Raw genomic sequence first — 21219 nt, forward strand, 5'->3', positions numbered from 1 at the left:
CTGCTGCAGAGAGGAGAGGAGGGCGGCCGCTTCTAAGACATGAATCCTGTGGTCTGTTCCACACGATCCTATAAACAAGGGTCCAGGAGATACGGTTCATACGGGCTTCACGTCCTTCCTGGATGAGCAGTGTTCTCATGACCAGAAACACTTACAGGGTGCTTCACAGTGTCACGTCTCCTTTGTGTCCATCGTTTGGTTTTATTCTCGCGAAAACCCAGCGGAAGGCCATTGTTATGTCCTTCCCGGGAGTTCTAAACCAAGGTTCGGAGAAGTTAAGAGTTTGCTTGAGGCCGCCCAGCTCATCAGTCGTCTTCCCAGCTCCTTCTGGAGCTCACGTCTTTGCTTTTCCCCGGAATGTGTCATGCGTAGAGATGCCTCCACATTAATGAGATCTTCTCAAGTGACTGCCCGGTATGTGCCATATTGGTTATTATGAGTGGTCCTGGGCGCCATTCACACGCCAGGGCGCCCTGGTGCTGCCGTGGGGCCAATCCTTGCCTTCTTCCAAATGGCTCTCTCACCGTCTCGGTGCTGTTTATTTTGTAGATGGGGAATTTGAGTGGGAGTACCTGGCTTGTGGGTTATCCCATGCCACGCCTGTGTCCCCATGGGCCGCTGCCTTGAAGGCCGTGATGTTACATGAATGAACTTAACCCCCGCTGGGACGCAGGTAGTTCAGTAAAGGCATATCAAGTCAGTCGGTGTCAGAAGTGGATGGGCTAGGAAAGCAGAAATGTGGTGTGAGGCACTGGCCCCTGTTTTTGCCCGTCACGGGAGCACTGTCCGTCCCCCACGCCTCCTCCGGCCAGGCGAGCCGCACCTCCTTTCAGGCGAAGGCAGGAGGTGGCCTGGGACCTTCTCACTATTCCGGTTCTGCCTGTTCTTGATCTTGTATTTTTCCCACCGCACCTGCACACATGGTCTCACCTGCACACATGGTCTCACCTGCACACATGGTCTGTGGCTGAAAGGCTGCCCTCGGGAATCCTGATTTTCTCGAAGGACCTTATGTTGCAGTCTCTGTGCCTCCATCCTCTTTGGAGAGCTCTGTTTTCCCTTGAAGGGCCTCAGTTCTGGGTTTCTTCTCCCCTCCGCCACCGACGCCAGTAGCCTTGCTGGGCCTTCCCCTCTGTGCCCAGGCGCTCTGCCGTGGCCCCAGCCTGCCGTCAAGAGTCCTCTCGCCCTGTGTCCCCTCGGCCCTCACCCTCTCCGTCTCCTCAGACAAAGCCACATCTTCCCGAGCCAAGAGCCGCTGCTCGGACAGGATCTGGAGGCTTCGGGAGCTGTGTGACGGCCAAGGCACTGTCTCCCGCCACCCGCCCCGCGCTCCACCCTGGGGAACCAGTGCACTTCTAAAAACCAAGTTGTGAAAAGCATTCGCTACCCCAAATAATGCCGCAAAAGCCCTTGGGTAGTACACGTGGCAATTGCCTAATTTATACGCTCTCTAAGTCCTGAGTCGTGCATGTGACTTTGGAACGCAGATACAGCGTGAAAAGTATTCCGCTTGTTCCACACAGTTCCTTCTGGAACACGGGTGAAATCGGCGTAGAGCACTGTATTAGGGTCAGGTGCACGCCGCAAGAATTCCGCTTTGTGTGCTGCAGCCTGACGATCGCAGCCAGCCCCGCCACCATCGGGAGCCGTACACGGAACCCTGCGCCCGTTTCGTCCACGAAGGCCCCCTAACAAACAGCCCAGCCCATCCACCTCAGCATGCGACCAGTATTTTAGAAGTGGGAACACCACCGAAAGCCACTCGTTCTGGTTCTGGGGCTGCGTGAACAAATCTAGAAACCCTAGACGGGAGAGGCAGCGGGCCTCCCGCCTCTCTGCTTTTCCCCACGTTTCAGGACCACGGGAGGAAAGCTGTCCCTCCACAATCGTTATTTACGGCAACACCCGACACGGGAACCGTGCCTGGAATTTCTGGTGCTAAGTCACCGCGCCCCCCAGGCGACTTACACTAAAAAGCTCTAATTTTTCTTTAACCGTAACACAGTTGCATTCCACAGTAACACAGTCGGTTCCATTTTGCCCAGAGCTCATAATCGCTGTGAGATTCAGTGACACCGCGTCTGAGGGGTTGGCTTAGGAAGCGGTGTTGTCTGGGGCTGACCTCTGGCTTCACTCTTGTTCACTGACTCCGTTTCCCTCCAACTGCGTGGAGTCCATGCGGGTACGCCTGAGTCCTGGTGTCAGCCGTCTCTCCACATTGCGATGCAGGTACCGCCTGGCCGGCCTGCCCGGGGAGCACCAGCAGCGGAACATCACCAGCCCGGAGGTCAACTACTGCCTGGTGACGGAGCTGATCATCTGGACCCAGTATGAAATCCAGGTGGCAGCTTACAACGGGGCGGGCCTGGGAGTCTTCAGCAGGGCCGTGACTGAGTACACCCTACAAGGAGGTAAGCTTGCTTTTCCGCGAGGTTGCACGGTCTCTGTCGGGGAGCAGGGCACGTCGAGTTTGACGAGAGCACGTTAGAAGTAAAGATGAGAGGGGCGCCTGGGCGGCTCAGTCGGTTGAGCCATAAAATGAGGGGGTTCGGCTCGGGTCATGATCTCACGGCTCGGGGGTTCGAGCCCCACGTGGGGCTCTGTGCCGACGGCTCGGAGCCTGGAGCCTGCTTCGGATTCCGTGTCTCCCTCTTTCTCTGCCCCTCCCCCACTTGCGCTCTGTCTCTATCAAAAATAAATACATGTAAAAAAAAATTAGAAATAAAGATGAAGGACCTGGTCCTCCAGGGGGCAAGTAGAAGGGAATTCGTCACCTGTCACTGAGTCCCTCTATTCCTCAACTATCACAATACTGAAGAAGGGACACAGAGAATGTTCCAGATGCTTTCTTCTGGACACTTAGGCCAGGGAGTACCACACACATCCTTTAGTTAGTCCACTTACTCTCAGAAAGATCTGTGGAATTGCCTTTTTCTAAATGGGATAATGGTATATTACACGGTAAAGCTGGCCGTGGAGTCCCAGGTGATACCGAGAGCGTTTTCCAAAGAGAACGATTATTTAGAATTTTGTTTTTAGTAATGCACTATGATTATTGGTAATGGAATTTGCAACTCGCTGTGCCTTTTTTTTGGGGGGGGGTTCTTTTCCTGTTATACAAGCCAAATAACTTACTAGGTGGGTAAAAACTCCTCCCACAGCACCCTTCCGAAAACGGCCAGTCAGGATGTCGTAAAGCCAGTGGGGTCTTGCCTTCATATGCTGCGACCCAACCCCCTCGTTTTATGGCTGAGCCCCCCACTGTTTTCTAGAGGACCCGGGTCTCAGCCCCAGGGAGCGCTGGCATTTGGAAGCACCGTCCACTGTCGGTGCTCCCAGCAGGAGAAAATGGACCCTGTCTTGGTGCCCCAGTCCCTGCCCGGGGAAAACAGTTTCCCCACAAAATCGACAGCTCTTCCCGTTCTGCACTTTTAGCCTCTCCCGACTCAACAGGTGTGGGTTTATTTGCTTAGGCATTTTTACTGCCGCCAGGCCTTGACCTTTTTCAAATGATGATATTTTTTTTTTCAACGTTTATTTATTTTTTGGGACAGAGAGAGACAGAGTATGAACGGGGGAGGGGCAGAGAGAGAGGGAGACACAGAATCGGAAACATGCTCCAGGCTCTGAGCCATCAGCCCAGAGCCCGACGCGGGGCTCGAACTCACGGACCGCGAGATCGTGACCTGGCTGAAGTCGGACGCTTAACCGACTGCGCCACCCAGGCGCCCCACAAATGATGATATTTCTAACTGCCCACTTCTCTCCCCAAATCATGCCTGAGACCTCATGTTCCTTGATATTGCATACCGTTATCATCACCCCTGATCGATCGGCTGTCTGTCGTCGTCCATAAGTCCATAAAGCCTCCTTTATAAATTAAGTCAGTTCTGTCTCCATGGTGAAATATGTGCCTGGCGGAAATACTTAACATGCAAGACAGCCGGGAAGGACCTCCTCGTCCGCACGTGAGTCTCGATTACTCACCGGAAAATGGAGACGGCTAAGTACCTGGACAATTAATGTTTGCTTTAATTCGCCTACCTAATGACAGTAGATTTGGAAATACTTAAAATAATGAATTTGCTATTAAGAATCGCCTATTACTGTTAACTAGGACTGCTTCATTTTCTTACTGGTGTGTTTGGGTCCTGTGCGGGGCACGGAGGGGCAGATCCCCACCTAGCTGAGGAGAGCTTCGGCCCTAGAGTTTGGCTCGTACTTGGGAGCCATTAAAGGTTGAGGGCCAGGAGCGACATGAGCAAAATGCTGTGTTAGGAAGGCGAACCCGTCAGCGGCTGTGCGCGCAAGCTGGGGGCCCCCCGCGGCCTCAGCAACTCCAGACGGAAGGGCACGTGGTCTGGCTGTGAACCGATGAGTTCCCTGTTGCTGTGACGCAGGCCACGAGGAGGGCGTGGCTGGCGCTTTCGGGTGGTGCTGCGTAGTTTTCAAAATACTTTGCCTCTGTTCCCTCCGTGTGCCTCGAGACAGCGGGGCAGAGGACACTCACGCGATGCACCTGTCCCTGGGTCGCTGGAGTGTGAACGGGGGGGGGGGGGGCGGAGGGCAGCTGCTTCCTCGGCTCGCTGGCAGGGATAGGACAGAACACGGCAGGTCCGATGTAACCACTGACGTGTAAGCAAGCTGAACGCTGGCCGGCTCGATGTAGCTGGTCTGAAATGCCGGGGCGTGGGGCCGGCGGGGCAGGCTCCCACCTCTGGATGCGGTGATCGTCCGGATGGAGAAGCTGACTAAGGCTGCTTCAGCTCCCTGGAAGGAGTTGCTTTCCTCGTCCTGGTGCGAGCGGGACTCCCATTAGCTCTCTGTGCAAGAGTGGTTCCCAGTGTCCGTCTTTTTCTTCACTCCTGCTGAGCCCAAGTTCCTGAATATGCCGTGTGCAGTTTTCCCGTCTGTATCTTGGCTTGGCAGCTGGGTCCTCTTCTCTTCGTCTGGGCGTTGGATGGCTGGCATCGGAGTCCAGAGCCCGGGGCCCCTGCAGGTCACAGGGCACCCAGGGGACATGGTTGTGACTCACACCTCCCCTCGCTGCGGGCGTTTCTGCTTTGATGTTGTGCCCTCCTCACCTCGGCATGGACGCAGGCAGCACGGCGCCCTTGTCCTCCCTCGGGCCTGCAGCCCTTTCCCCACGTGTGGTCCCGACTCTTCCTGTGTGCTTCACGTGACTAACGCCCTGGGGAAAGGACCCTATGCTTGTGTTTCGAGACCCTCCCCGACTCCTAACCCTACGTCTGTCCCTTGGTCCCTGGACAGAGCTTCTCAGGCGTTCGACAGCCTCTGAGCCTGACCCTCCTGTGAGGGGCAAGCCTGAGCCCCAGGACAAATCAGGGTGGAGCCCTTGTTGACCAGTGTTGGCATAACTGTCCCTTGGGCTTGGCCGTGGCACTTGTCAGGTATCAGGAGAGGGCACGAGCAGGGGAGGCAGCGGCCCTACAGCGTGTGCGCTCACACTGCGCCCGTCCAGCCCCCATGGTCGGGAGCATCCTGGTCAGCCACCCCCAGCCGAACAAAAGGGAACCGGTAGATTCTGTCCCGGAACCAATGTTCCCACCGAGACAAGACACAAGCAAGAGAGCATTTAGACTTGCAGTTGGAAAGAACCGGGGAGTGGGGACAGGGAAGCTGGTCTGGAGTGGGGGCAGAATAAACCAGAGAGAAAGTGATCTGATTGGGAGGGGCCGCATCAGAAAGGAAAATGGCCACAGTGAGGGGCCGTGAGTAATTGAGGGCTGTGAGCTGTCCTCCCACACATCTGTCTGTCTGCTGACCCCCGGAAACAGCCCCTTCTTCTAGTCCGTCAGGGCCTGACTCCACGTTTACTACGTACCTGCCTTCCAGAAGCACATCAACCTTTCTGAGCCTCAAGCTCATCTGCCCTGACTCCTTGTGAGACAGAGGCCTTGAGAGCCCTGAGCTCTTAGCCAGCATCCTGGATGCTCAGGTTGTTCTTGTTCCTCCTTCTGTGGCAACGCCCAGTGCCTGGAACCTACTGTATCTGCATGTTTCTGCAGCCGCAGTCGTTCAGAAAGAAACGGGCGCAGTCTCTCTGCTGATAGTAAAATCTCAAGAACGATCTGTGCGCCTACTGTGTGCTCAGCGTTGTGTGACGGGCTGTGGCACGGAGCAGGAGTAGGGAACACACCCAACACAGAGTCAAACCTGGGACTTGCGGCCGAGGCGGCGAGGAGAGACTGACATTTGTGAAGTAAGAGTGAGCTGCAGAAGAAAGCAGCATCTCTGATGTGTGCTCACCCCCATTCATCCACAAGACCCATGTTGCGAGCATGCTTCGGATTGCAGTCGAGACAGAGGAAGATGCCATCGACGTAAAGAGCGGCTTTACTGGGATCTACGTGGTAGGGCCACATCAGAGGCGTTGGGGCTCAGCTGTCTGTAGTGGTTGGAAATGGAGTCCAGCTGCTAGAAACAGACCCAAAATAACAGCTTGAAACAAAATAGAGGTGGGCTTTTATCTTTCTCTCCCCCACGAGTGGGCATTCAGCTGCACAGGGTCTTAGCGGCAGCTCCATGGTCACCAGACGGTCAGGCTCCTTCTTTTCACTTTGCCATCTTTAGCGTTTGCCTCATGGTTGCACATGAGCTGCTGGGATGCCAGCGGTCGCGTCCACATTCTATGAGGAAGGCACAGGGGTACACCTTGTGGCCACATATGCAAGTATGTTTGCCTTTGACGAACTTTCTTAGAAGTCCTACCTACTGCTGACTCATGCTTACAATTCACCGAATATCTCCATGCCAGAAGCCCGGAAAGGTGCTCTTTCCGCCAGATACGTTTCTGTCTGTTGCTAAGAAAGGAAGGGGGGACAGATAGTAGAGGGTAGCTGGCGGTTTCTGCCTCGCTCTTTGCAATGACTCCTGCTGCGGAGTCAAACGCAGAGGATATGCAAGTTCTAGATATAAAATTGTACGATCGTCTGTCTCACAGCCAGCCGCATGCAGAGAGCCCCACGATCCTTGGGAACCCCCCACTTAAGAATTAGCAGCAAGCGGCTCCACAGCTCCCCGGGCCCTTGGCCTCAGACCCTCAGCTCGTGGTCTGTTTAGGCACCAGCTGAGCATGCTTGCTGCCCCTGGGAGCCCCTGTCGGTGAGCTTGGGGCTTGGGGTGCCCCCGGCTGCTGGTGCCGCGTGTAGAGAAAGCCTGCAGGCCTGAATTGGCCCTTGAAGCTGCAAAGAGAATAATTTAAATGTCTGCATATTAGAGGGGAAGAGAATAACTCATAAAATTAATTATTTGTCAGCCTAATTTGGAAAGTTATTGGAACGTATACGCACATAACTCTGGAGTCCGTCAGGACGCCATGGGAACAGTTGGAAACGCCCCGCCTCGTGAAGAATAAGGCTTCTGGCCAGCCCGCCTGGTTCTTCCTCCTCCCCTCAGCCAAGCGGCAAGCCTGACCCGTCAGGGGAAATGAGATGTAATTTGTCCCGACTTTAATAAGCTCTTTGGATTTCGCTCCTCTTGAGAAGGCATCAGAACGCCAGGGAGAGCTGGTGCAGCTCGCCGACGTGAGGCTGCATGTGACACGGTGCACAGTCACTCTCGAAGAGAACTCCCAAATGTCGCAGCCTCGGCCCCGGAGCAGAGTCAAGGGCGCACAGGCAGCCCTTGACCCGAAAAGATCGGCCAGCGCTTGCCCCGGGGGCAGGCACCCGCGTGCTGCTGGGCACACGTCTTTGGTCTCGAGTCTCTTTTCTTTATGGAAGCTCTCGAAGGAAAATAAGTCATCCGTGCCTTGAGTTCAGCACAATGTGGTATGGATCCTTGAAGAAATGTGAACCCACCTTTCCCCTGTCACATGCCCCCTTTCTCTTTTCAATCCCGTTTATTATTGAGATCTGCTAAAAACGTCTGGGGTCTACCTTGGTTCTCTCTATTCTCAGCATGGGCTAACACCTTGGATACACAGGCATTATTTAATATAAACTTTCTCACTTCCCCTGCTCTTCATACCCCCACCCCATCCACTGTCTGCCAATCCCACTGAATAGATTTTATTAGCAGTGCCTCCGTGACCTTTTCTGCTCCAGGCATTTTAAAATGCGACATATTAACTTACCAATCGGGCAGCAAAATTCTGATACAGTCACAGCCACATGAACTTTCCAAGGGGTGAGAGGAAAGGTCCCTCCTGTCCCAGTAGCTGCGACCAAAAATCCAGCAAATGCGGAACCCGCTCATCAAATTTCCAGTGTGATTACCCAAAATGAAATGGAAGCGAACTTAAATTGACTCAGGAATTTTCTTTCAAAATGCTCCAGAAATCAATATGTTCTCGGTTGCAAGTAGAAAAAGCCTTAGCGTGTAAGTTCTGCATAACTAAATGCCCAGTGTAATTACCAGCATTGTTCTTACTGCCAATGTCAACTTCAGCAACCTTCCCGTCATTTAGTAGGAGAGGGAAAGTACTGTAGTCACTTGAAGCAGTGAGTGGTCCAAATTCAAGGCTCATGCGATGTTTGGTTCCCAAATTCAGGCTTTGTTAAAAATGTTGCAACTACCCACGAAAGCCCCGTGAAGATACTGTGTGACCATGAAGTCCTCAGGTGACCCTGAGCGTGGAATCCTACCCGCTGCTGGAGCATGAGAGATGCTGGCTGGGTCCCAAAATATGCCAGCCTAGACCCGCGAACTTCCGTCCGTTTCTTCACTGTGTTCATAAAAATGCAGATGCGGCTTTTCTATAAAGGGTCCAAAGACAAATGATACTATACATCATCATTTTGAACACACCCAGGTTTTAATTTTTTTCTGGTTTTATTTCTTTATCATTTTTCTTCCTTGAACAGGTATTTTTGCGCTATAATGATTTATTCTGGTTTTGGAACATTACCTTCTAATGAAAGGGAAATATTTCATACTTAAAGAGAAATGGAAAAAACATTTGGTTATCCACATTTCTAAAACATTAGTAAAAGCCCCTAAATGTTCACTTGGGCTTTGAAGGGTTTTCTAAAGTGAGGATTATAAATGAACACTCTGTTTGCAAGCTCCATTCGTACCTCCTCTTGGGAAATTCTCAATGTGGCATAAATGACATTGCACAAAAGATTTGTTTCTCAATCCTTAAGACTTTCTAGACCGCAGGCTGTGCCTACAGAATAGGATAATGTTCCAGATTCTCCCAGAGTCACCTAAAACACTAAGAACTGAACAAAATGATGTGGGATGTTCCATGAGGATTGGGCTTAATTCAGTCTTTTAGAATTTTCCGGAAAGAAAAGAGGAAGCTAGCATTTTGGAGGAAGCCGCCCCCGACCAGTTTTTGTTGTCTTATCCTGCGCACCTGTGCTCCGTGCCTCACCTTGGTCATCGCCCCCCGCCCACCCTGCCCCCCCGGACAGCTGTGAGAGAGATAGGTGTCTGTTTTTATTCCACAGAGGAAAACGGGAGCTCCAAGAGGTAACTCACTTTCCCCAAGTCACATGGCTGGGAAATGCTGGGGAAAACCTAGCACTCCTTTTCTCATTCTGCATGTATCACCCATGGACAGAAATTACTTCCAGATTTCCGGTGCAGCTTGAATACAGAAAAGAAGCAAGATCTCACGTCACTCGTGGATGAGTGGCAGGTGGGTGTGTAGTCCGCAAGAGGAAATGTCTTTCACACTGAAACCCAGGACGCATGCACACACACACAGACACACACGCAGATACACACATGAACAAACACACACACACACACACACACACACACACGGCTGAAACCAAAGGCTCGTGCAGCAGTAGTCCCCCCTACACTGGGTGGTGTTCTTTGATATTTGCCATCCCGTTTCATTCCGTTTCACTCTCGGGTTCTCTAATAAATGCTGGCCACGGCCACTAAATTGATTTCCTGGTCTGCTAGTGCGTTGGGAGACCTGCAGTTTGAAAACCACTGAATTTGAGCAACACAGGGCGTTTGGTTGAGCTGAACCCGTGTCCCTTTCAGAAGAGGCTCCTCCACTGGCCTGTAGGACGCACCAGGGTCCCCAAGGGAGAGGCCACCGCAGCCAACGACGAAAGCCCAAACAGGGGTCCGAGCGGGGGTACGCCAGGCAACGGGCCTGGGCGCAGAGCTACGATCCAGGGGTTGTAGGAGGGTTCCAGCCCCTGGATCTGCACGGATGACCTCGTGAGGGAGGAGGGCTTCCCGGGATAAGACTTGGCCTTCAGTTGCCACAGGAAGACACAGGGAAAAATCGAACTGGTCTTAAATTGCTGTGACTAGCATATTGTTTGGTCACGTACAGACTGGCCTTCCCTACAAGCCTGGGGGCTCTTCGAGGGCGGGGTCTGTGTCTGTATCTCCAAATGCAAGCACAATGCCTGGTATGTAAATAGACAAGGCGTAAACGTATGTCTGATTGAAGACAGACGCTGATTGTTTCTATTTTAGTTTCCGGTGCTGTCTCAATTTACTCTCCGTATCCAGCGTGATGCCTTCCCTCCCCTCCTGCCTCTTCTGGTCTCAGGAGCTCGAAGGAAAGCCCAGTGCCTGCCTGCCTGACCTCACACGCTGTGCCCCTCCAGCCTAAAACTGGTCCCGAAATAAATAAGGGGGAAAATAAGTTCAGAAAGGGACACACACAACTTCTAAAGTATTAAAATACTGTTTTTTATTCAGGTCATTAAAAGAGACCTGAGCTTATTTATCCAAGATCTGTCCCCCTAATAACGCATTAGCAATGTTCAATGCAGTGAGAACATTCCGGTGTCTCAAAACGGCAAGAACCATAACAACCCAAGAACTTGTCCGCGGCCCGTAACGATCTGGAATTAACCATCGCACCCGCCACAAAGACTGCAGTAGAGACATCCGTGCAGCACCGCATCGCCAGTAATTCTTCCACGTAACAAGCTTGCTGCTCCCCTCTTTGAGAGGCATGTGCATTTAATTCTGGGGAATTGCCCGGAAGAGTCAATGCCCACGAATCCCCACCAAGTTCTGGCTCTAGACGCTGCAGCCCTTAGGATTTGATATCATCTACTCCAAGGATAATGAAAAAGGGAGTGCGCAGTTGTGGTGAAGACGGAAGACCCGTGCGCCCTTGCACGGCGCAGGGGCACTGCCGGGAGCTCCCGCCCCGGCCAGCGGATCCAAAGTGAGGAGACTCCTTCCCAGGCAAGGTGGGCCCCGCATGGCCTCACGCCAGGTGCTCACCGACCGGGAAAACCGACGGCGCGCTTGAGGGCATTGAAGGATGAGCCGTTATTGCAGTAACACACTGCGTTTCACAGTTTATCTCTAACAGATAAGGTGGTGCTACCTTAATAGATAAAAACTGTGTTGGGCAAAGCACTGTGATTTCATTCCGTGCTAAGCTCAGCTAATTTTACAGCATTGTCACTGGGATGCTTGGCACTCTTCGCTTGGGTTTACGTCATTCTGATGGGGCTAATAAGCAGGGTGCAGAAGTCAGTCATTTTCCTACCGCAGAAGCCTGGACGCCCGTGTCCCCTGTCCCACGAGGCGCCGTGAATCTCTGAGCTGGTACTTCCCGGTGTCACCTTCTTCATTTGATCTGACATGTTGTGCGTCTCCAAAACATCAGATAGCTCTGTGGTCAGCGGAGTTTTGTTTAGAATGACCGTTAGTTAAAACCAATTCTGCCATTTGTGTAGACGGAAGCCAAGATGAATTGTAACGCTAGGCTGGAATTTACTCAAGGGTGTTGCACATCAGCTTGCGTAATTTGCATAATATTGTTTGAATACTTGAATGAAACATACCCTTTCAGCTGCAGAGAATGGTTCAGGAAAATTGCTCGCCCGGCATAATCTCAGGTTCTCTGGGCTGGAAATAACAGTACACGTTCCTGGCAGGAAAGGTGGCAAAGAGGCTCGTGAGGACAGGAGTGGGGTCTTCTGCCAACCAATTAACCGGCTCTAAATGAAATGAAAGGTGATCGTCACGGGGACGATGGGGGGAGGGAAGGAAAGAGAAAATGGCAGAAAAGAAACTGCAGAGCAGTGGTTCTCAGTCAGGTCCCTGTGCCACTTGTTAGAAATGCAATCCTCAGGCCACTTAGACCCACTGGATCAGAAAGTCTGGGGGCTAGGCCTGCCGTCTGTGTTTCAAGAAGCCCCCAGATGATTCTGTTGACTCTAATCTGAGACTCACTTCTCTAGAGGTTGGTAGGTAGCAGAGGGCCAAAACCATGAACGCTGTGAGTCTCTCCATATTTATGTCTCTGGCATTTTCGAAGAAAGGGGGATCGTGCCCGGGGAGGGTCAGTACCGTCAGCTGGAGAAAAGTGGTTCTTCCCATGAACGAGGGCACGCGCTGTGGGGAACGCAGGAACATGGTGTGTCTCACAAGAAATCTCAGCTGTGGTTTAGAAACTCTGATGGTTGGGTAGGAGGATGAAGTCTTCCTTAAGATAAAGGTCATGACTCGGAAAAGAAAGGAAGATACAGGCAGTGGTCAGTGGCAAATTAGGGTGAGTGAGCTGTGTGGACCACGACCAGCCACCAAGAATAATGCACGGGTGCTTGGAGGAGACCAGAATCTAGAAGAGCCTCTCCTCCACACTTGCGTCTTCAACATTTTCTAAGAAGGTGAGGCTACGCTTCAGTCAAGTCAAGCAGCCTGATCATGTTTTAGTAACCTTTTTCCTGTGGCTTGATCTGTTCCCTGTCAAGGTTAATGGGATTTGTGTTCGAACAATAGACTGTGACAAGGGATGAGTTTCATGTCAGAAAGGATAGGAAGAACACATTCAACAGAAATTCTGTTGAGAAATTAAGGATAGAGAGGAGATGTGTACACGAAGCTATAAAAACACTCGCTAGAGGACAGGACTTCAGGTTCCACCTCAAAGAAGAAGCGAGAGACCTGAGTCTATAATTGTCAGGAAGCAGTCACTAGGAGTCCCCTTTGGTCATTCAGAATGAACCACATCCCACCAACCTCATTTCCTTTTGGAGGAGGGTTACTGAGTTGATAGATCCAAATATTATAGTCATTCTGTAGCTTGATTCCCACTCATTCATTCATTTTCTAATTCACGCACTAAGCACCTTTGTGGCTAAGATGGGGAGATACAGATTGGATGACAGGATAATTAGATGGGTTCCCAGGGCTTGGCTTCACCCAAAGAGTGTAACTTGCCTGATACACCACCACTTGGAGGATAATTCCAGATGCAAAACCCATCATTCTCCTGGGCTTTTCTTGGTCAGCACCTCTACTGGCGACTTGGAGGGAACAGAAATGGCATGCGCATCAAATATGCAGGGGTCACGGCTCAGAGGGGATAATTCGTGTATTCTATCCCCAGATCAGAAGTAAAAAATAAATTGCTTTCTTAGATTGATGGTTGAAATCAAACCGAACATAAAAGAAATCAAGTTGGGACGTGAAAGGTATGAGGGAAAATACTTCAGTTACGCACACACACCCCAGTCATGTGACAACAAGACGGGGAGACAGGACTTGCCAACAGTCACCATAGAAAGTCTCAGGGGATAGACGAGCGCAGACCCGAGGAGGACTGAGACCATAATCTTCGTCTGTACAGACCGTATGTTTCCGCATCAAGGCAGATCGCGGTGCCAAGGAATCCTGTCTGGCTGGATGCCACTTGGGCACTTGGAGCACTGAGATCGGCTCCAGGTGCCTCAACGTGAGGGGTGGGGAGAAAACCAAGGCTTCTCGGAGGAGGAGGCCGGTATAGAGTGGGCAGTGAGTGCTCCCTCAATCCTGCCGCATGGGAAACAGAGAAACAGGATGTCCACTTGGCCCATAGTAGTAAAGCCCAACTGGACATTCCTGTGATTTTCAAATAGTCTAACAGCTGTGTGGGGGGGGGACCCTTTACCCAGGAGGCAGATGGGCATCACTGGTCAGAAGTCGTGGAAGGAGAGGTTCCAGTTGAGCATGAGGGAAAGCCTCTTTGCCACACACGGCAGGGGTTCAGCGCGACCTGAACGGCGGGAACGTGGAGCTGGAAGCAGTGCCGCCGGTAGATGAGGGGCCACCCATCTGGGTGCTGTGGGTGAACCATGTGGCCTCGGTGGCCCTTTCCTCTCCTCCTCTGTCTGCAGAACTCTGTCTGCACCGTCAGTAGGGCCATTTGTATGGCCCTTGCCTCTGCGAAGCTTCACAGAGGAAGGATTCTTTGACAGAACTCCGGCTGTCATAATGTCATCGAACAGAACCGTGATGCCGAGTCGACTGTACGTACTGGAGTACGTGTCCATGCCTCGGTACCTCCTCAGGTGCCTGCCCAGGTGTGGGGTTGGTGCGTGAATGGAATGGAGTAGGAAATCCGGAAATGGACTCGGTTGCACGTGGAAATTTAGTACCCAGTAGAAGTGGCATCTTGCAAGAGTAAACAGAGACCGGCTTTTTGATAAGTAGTATTGAGATAAGTGGATTCCTCTGTGGGAAAAGATGAAGCTGGGTCCACTCCCTACACCGAATTCAAGGGTGCATTCCAAACAGACCGGAGATGTCCATATTAAAAACGGAACCCGCAGAAGTACCAGAAAAGAAAAACCAGCGAATTCCCCTGTGACCTAGGAGGGGGGGGGGGGGGGGATATTCTCTATTATTCACAATCTGGAAGCAATAAATGGAAAAAAATGATAAATTTGACTACATAAAATGTTTAAATAGCTAAAATATTCTGTATACCAAAAAATACAATAAGCAGAGGGGGGAAAGATACAGAGCAGACAAAATTATCTCCCAGACAAGTTATTAGCTGCACATTAAGCTCTGTCAAGAGCCTCTAAAAGAGAGAAGTAATAGACCAATATGCAAAAGAAAGAAGTCAAGAAATAAGAAAATAGAATCAACAGCAGTGCAAATGCCCTTAGCCCCGTGAGAAGATGCTCCCTTCTACCAATGAGAGGAGCACAGAGTGAAGCTACACAGAGACACCGTTTCTCGCCTGTCATTTTGGTCAAAATGTGAACATTTGACAATGTCCTGTGATAAGGCTTGAAAGAGGGGCACACTTCTTCACTGAGAATGCAGCGTGATACAAACACGGAGAGGTCGATCGGCGCCCGACCCTGCATGCCGCGACTAGTGGGAGGAGGGTCCCCGTATCTCCTCCCAAAGCGTGTATGGATTACAGGGGGAAAGGATAACTCTGCTGAGGCCCAACCTGGCAGCAGGTGGTTACAGGGAACCTCCCCGGCGATGGCACAGATCACAATCGTGCAGAGAGGACTCGAGGGGAGAACGGAGCACACCGCTGTGCTCCTCCTTCCTAAGATCCATAGCTGGAGCCTAACCGAGAAGAAACATCGGACGAACACAAACTGACGTGACAGATGAGCCTGCAATAAATATCCCAAGATGTCCAGGCCACGAGAATCGAGGAGAAATTGAGCTCCAGGCTGAAGACTGAAGAGACAGGATTAGTAAAGGCAGCACAGGATCTGGACCGGACCCTACCGCCGCAGGGGACCCCACGGGAGAAGCCGGAGGACCTGACGACGAGGTATGCTTCTGGTATCTGGGTTTCCGTGGCTGTAGGGCGGTGAGGTGGTGAGTGTCCTCGTCTCCGGGAGCCACACGGCACGGATTTGGGGAGGGGGAGGGGCTTACCTTGGTAGCTCGCTATGAAACGATTTTGAAAAAAGTCTTTGTATAATCTCTGAAAGCGTCGGACATTTCAAAATGGAAATTACCTGTCTCGTTTAAAACTATTACGAATTCCTTTTCGTCTTCTACCCCAAACGGATGGGACTTCTAGTGCCAATAACTGGCAGAGTGTCCACTCTCCGCTTTGTAGAAAGTTACTCCAGTGAGACAGATAAAAAAATGGAGCAGCACGTACCTTAGACGGTCCACCTCAGCGCTAGAGGTTCTGGAAGGACCAGACCTACCGAAACGTCTGTCAGCAGCGTCCTGGGGGAACAAACCAGGCACGGAAGCCATTCTGCAGCCGTAAGAAAGGAAGGCGGGCGTTCCTAGAATAGCCCCTGCAGGGAAAAGGGGGGCACAGAAATAGGTACCGGGCGTCCATCAACTTTGACACCATGTATCTATTGTATCCGTTTATAAAACTCAATTTTAAGACACTTATAAAAAGTTCTAAAAAACTGAAGGCAAAAATTTAAAAAATGAATATGAGCGCATATTGAATTGGTGGCATAACCAAACAGAAAGCAGTGACTTCAGGTCTCTTTAAAACATGGTCATTTGACTGTATGTCCCTAGCAGGATATACTCTAGGTGAAAAAAAAAAAAAAAAAAAGAAGACGGGAGGGAGGGAGAAAGGTCTACAACTGTTTTCAGCAGTCACGTGGTGGTGGTGTTGAGTTTGGGTTTTAAGGCAATTGCATGAGCATTACGAGGTAAAGCAAGTAAGTATCATGTCGATGTTATTAGGAATGGAGATTTTTATCAAAGAAACTGAGTTTGAAATAGTAGTATGATGTTTTACCTTTAAAAAAAAAAGAATTTTTTAAAAGGCCTAGAAATAGGAACCAACCCCCTCACACTGAGCTTCCCAGGAACCACAAAAATAAACGGGCTTTCTTGGATAAATAAATGGATGCTTCCAGGTAAGTTATCCAGCAGGTAGCCCATAAGGTGAGCCTGTGAGATCTGGAGAGCTCAAAAAGGAAAGAAAGAAAGAAAGAAAGAAAGAAAGAGAGAAAGAGAGAAAGAGAGAGAGAGAGAAAGAAAGAAAGAAAGAAAGAAAGAAAGAAAGAAAGAAAGAAAGAAAGAAAGAAGGGAGGGAGGAAGAAAAGAAAAAAAAGAAAAAAGAAAAAGGAAAATGAACTATCAAATGCCAGGGAGAACTTGTCAGAAAGACTCAGGCCCACCTGGCGAGACTCCCACGAGTTAAACATGGGAAAATATGAAAATCATGAAAACTAATAATAATAAAACTGCAGTGAAGTGAATGAAAGGTTTCAAATACATTTTAGTCCATGGATTCCTAATAGTATTTCTTTAAAGCCTCTCTGGTCACCTTTGGAGAATGTAAAGGAAACTATTATGTGGTGAATTTGTATAAACCTTCCCAATCAAAAATCTCAGGATGTATAGTGAGATGCTTGACCTTGATGAATGAACGTAACACTTTTAATATCTGGTTTTACTCCTTGGATGGCTCCATTTAGACTGCATGCAGACTTTTAACCTCTTCAAACACGTGGAAGTTACCGTTGACGAGAAGTATTTGTACAAGTAGGTGGTTGCACGTGTTTGAAGATAATTTATTACTCTCTCCACCCAGTTAGGAGAAACTTCTTCCTTGCCATTAACCGGAATGCAGATAATTCAGCCTCTTTAAATTGCACTTTACGGGCATAATTTCTTTAGGCTAAGAGCTCTTCCTTTTATTTCTTTGACAGACATAATGTTGAACATTTTTTTGTGATGAGGTGAACGGATTGGATTCTGAGCAAATGTTTTTCCTATCAAGTATTTCAAAATAATGGGCATTTCTATGGATCTACACAGAAGTTGTTGCCAGTCTTAATATTTTTCCTTCAGAGTTCAAACGCTGACTCCTTTAGAATTATAAAATCGATCCCATATCGCCAGTGCACAGTTTTTAACTCCGTAACCACGCGGAGTTTCTTCTTTGAACCCATACGTGTCAGGATACTTCGGCAAGATCTCGGCAGTTCTCCACAGTGTCCGTCTGCTCAGGTGCTGAAAAATGTCAGTTAACTACGCCATTGTTGGGGCCCATAACTCATCCTTCAACAAATCTTCAAAGGGAGGCCCAGTCAGTAAAACTAATGACAGTGATCATAACTGCTTTGTTCAGTTCACACACTCTTGCAAGACCCTTCTTTCGGACAAGCCCGTAGGCTTCCACCTGGAATTGAAACGGGAAACAGGGAAGTCCCCGTTTTCGAGGAATGCTATCACAGGACAAATGGATGGCATGTCAGATGGCCCAGAGACAAACTTAGCCCAGGTCATTAAACCAGAAAAGTTTCCGTCACAGATTGATGAGTGCTGATATTTCAAACCTCGCCTGACGTGTAGCGTTATCTTGAATCCCTCGAAAGGAAAGCTTCTGTCAAAAGGGATGCCATTTTTTTTCTTTCACAAAGCAACAACAAAAAAAAGGTGGGACTGTAGCATGCTTGAATTTTATTAGATTTACCATTCTGACAGCATCATTCAGTGCGGCATTCGGGGGGGGCTACAGGCCACCACTTACAGAGAATTTCTCTGTGAATGAAACAATGGATTTCTGGAATCTCAGGCTTTTCAGATTGAATTTTGCAGTAAAATCTTTATACCCTTCTTTTGGCTTTGGTATACATCACTTACAAATGTGTTCTTTGATACATATAAATACACATTTATTCCTAGCATCCATTTAACTGTGACCATTCCGTCCTTCCTAGCATGTCTGCTATGTGTGCGGTATACTGTGGTGCCCCCCGCCCAGATCACTTCCTGTCGGGGACACGCCTATCACCAGTGCCGGCACCCTGCGGGCTCAGGGCTCACTGCTGTGACCCTCCTGGAACTGCCCACTGCTTCACTCAAGAGGACCCCCCCCTCCCATGGTCAGCCTGTGGCTAATGGCTCGATGCTCTGGGCATGGGAAAGCCTAGTCCCTTGGCCTCAGTTTGGGACAACAGCTTAGATCAGCCGAGGCCTCACTAGCTGCCATCTCGAAGAGCATCTTCTCATGAGCTGTCCTCACTTCCTCACCTCCTTCTAGGTGTATCCTCTGAGCCCCCATAAGGCTTAATACAGGGAATGCTTCTTCACAAACAGGGACACTCAATCTAACTCAAGTATGTATTTTTACAACAAAGTAACGTTCTACCCATCTCTTTTGAAGGAGTCACTCGGGACGTTTTGCTTTAATAATGTTCTGGACTAAGTTTGTCTCTCTCTGGGTCATCCGACATATCATCCACGGCTTCTCACAGTGCCATTCAAGAACAGAACCTTTCCTATCCCCCGTGCATCATCGGTCTCAGACTCGTTGCTGACAGTTTGCACTCAGTCTGGCAAGAAGAGTGATTCTGGGGTTGCAGGAGAATTGTTGGCTTTCGCTCTCAAGTGCAGGACGACGAAACCAGCTTCTTGAACTTGATCTGATACGGTTGCAACCAAACTCATAAATACCCTTCCTTCCCATTGTGTAGCTACAGGCAATTTCCCCCTTGTGATCTTTTCTGTGTAAGATCAGTGCTTTGGGGAAAGGGGTTGCTGCAATCTGCCTGGTATTGTCACTTCATCACATTCCTTTCCCATCACGTACTAAATTTCGGCTGAAGAAGGAGAAGATTATCCGAGCACACATCTCAATTTCCAATCATTGCCATGACATTCCTCGGGTAGAAAGTTCTTTTACTTTCTGAGTAGGTGGACCTAATGACTCCCATTAACCAGAAAGTTGTTCGTTATGCTGGTGAAGTATGTCTCTGTAAATATAAAATAGTGTTAATAATATAGATGTGAACAATTGTAATAAATATTATATACTTAATACAAAGTACATAAAATGGACTGTAGGTCTTAATGACTTCAGAAATCAACTTTTCATAAAAGTTTTGTTACATGCATTCTTAGGAATGTTTGCAAATGAACTGAGTTGAAAAATCAAAAAAAAAAAAAAAGAAGCCTGCATAGGCAGTATTGACATTCATTTCTATTTGATTAAAGAACTAAAAATCTGAAAAATTCATGACATATAAATATTAACTGTGTATTCTATCCCAAATATTTCAAGAAGTCAATTACTTGGAGCAGTAAAACTCTGTAGTCTTCTTTAATGAGTTGATTTATTTATGTAGCTTATTATTTTAAAACATTTTTCCATTTCTAAAATTAGTAGACTCATTTTGAAATCCATCAAGAATCCACTCTTGCTGAATTTACATGACTAACCAGGAAGAAGGGAAGGGAAGGAGGGAGAAGGAAATTTCTTTAAGATCAACCCAGGGTGGTGCATTTGTTAGTCAGTGAACTTCACTGACAATCACTCGCCCACAACCCAGAGTTCACATTAGGGTTCGCTCTCGGTGCATACACTCTATGGGTTTTGATGACAGTATGGTGACCCGTGTCCGTTACAACCTCACACAGAGTGGTTTCCTTGCCCTAAAATCCTCTGTGCTCCACTTTCTTCACATCCCTCCCTCCCCTCTGACATGCGCCGACCTGACTGCCTCCGTGGTTTTGCCTTTTCCAGAATGTCACGTGGTTGAAATCGCACAGTATGTGGCCTCTTCAGTCCGGCTTTTTTCACTTAGCGACGTGCAGTGCATACATGGGTATAGTTTTCGAGTGTAATTCAACAGTTGTAAGTGTTTCTGTGGCTGCAGACCGCAGTTTGCCACTCTGAAAAATTAACAGACGGCAGTAACCTGGGCGCTGGTGTGGCCCATCCCAGGCGCCTGACGGGCCCTGCAGCGCCTCCTGCTGGCCCACTCCAAGAACCATACCCCCCCCTCCCCCGCCATTGCGTTATCCCACCACAGACTTTTCCGTAGCAGATAAATTCCTGTTTCTAAAACTCCTGTGGTTTTTTGTTTCACATGCCGGAGTCATTCGGTGCCCTTGGGTGCTGGGTGCTCACGACAGAGATCCTCGTCCTTGGCTGTGAGAATCGAGACAGTGCTGAACGGCTTGAAGCTGTGTTGAATTGAAGACTGAGAACATACTGGGTTCAGTGCTGGGGGAATTATCTAGAGAAAATGTATTTTTTTTTTTTTTGAGCAAGGAAAACCACAAAAGAAAAAGAAGTGTGGAAAACCACACTTGTCACTTTATCAAACCTCTTCAAGGCCTGCAGTTAGGGACAGGAAAGGAGGACACTTCACATGCTAATTATCTGGGGAGAAAATGCCCCTGAGGCCTTATTGGGAGCAGTGGGAGGCCACAGCTCCCCTCAGATCTCCTGTGAAGCCTGCAGACAGGTCCCAGCCACCGCCCTCGCCCTCCACCCGGAAGGTCTTTCAGCCTCTATTGGAAGCTGTGTCGAGAAAGATTTTCTGGCTGTAGCTCTTTCTCTCACTTGAGAGGATTTTTTATTCCACTGTCCGTGAACGTGTGAGGCATTTCCGGCGACAGTAATTAGGGCGGCAGGGAGCCTATGGATGCCCAGGAGAACTGCTGAGTTTGTGGATGGAGCCCGGGGTGGGCGAGAAGAAGGAACCTGAGGCTCCAGAATCTCCGTCCCGTGACTTTGGGGTGGAAAGGGCGTCCGGCTCCGTGAGCTTCGGTGCAAGGGTGTGGCACGAGCCATCC

The sequence above is a fragment of the Lynx rufus genome, unplaced genomic scaffold (genome assembly GCF_022079265.1).
Source record: "Lynx rufus isolate CCGP_SWC_20201006 ecotype Redwood Valley unplaced genomic scaffold, mLynRuf1.p SCAF_27, whole genome shotgun sequence".
Taxonomy (NCBI): domain Eukaryota; kingdom Metazoa; phylum Chordata; class Mammalia; order Carnivora; family Felidae; genus Lynx; species Lynx rufus.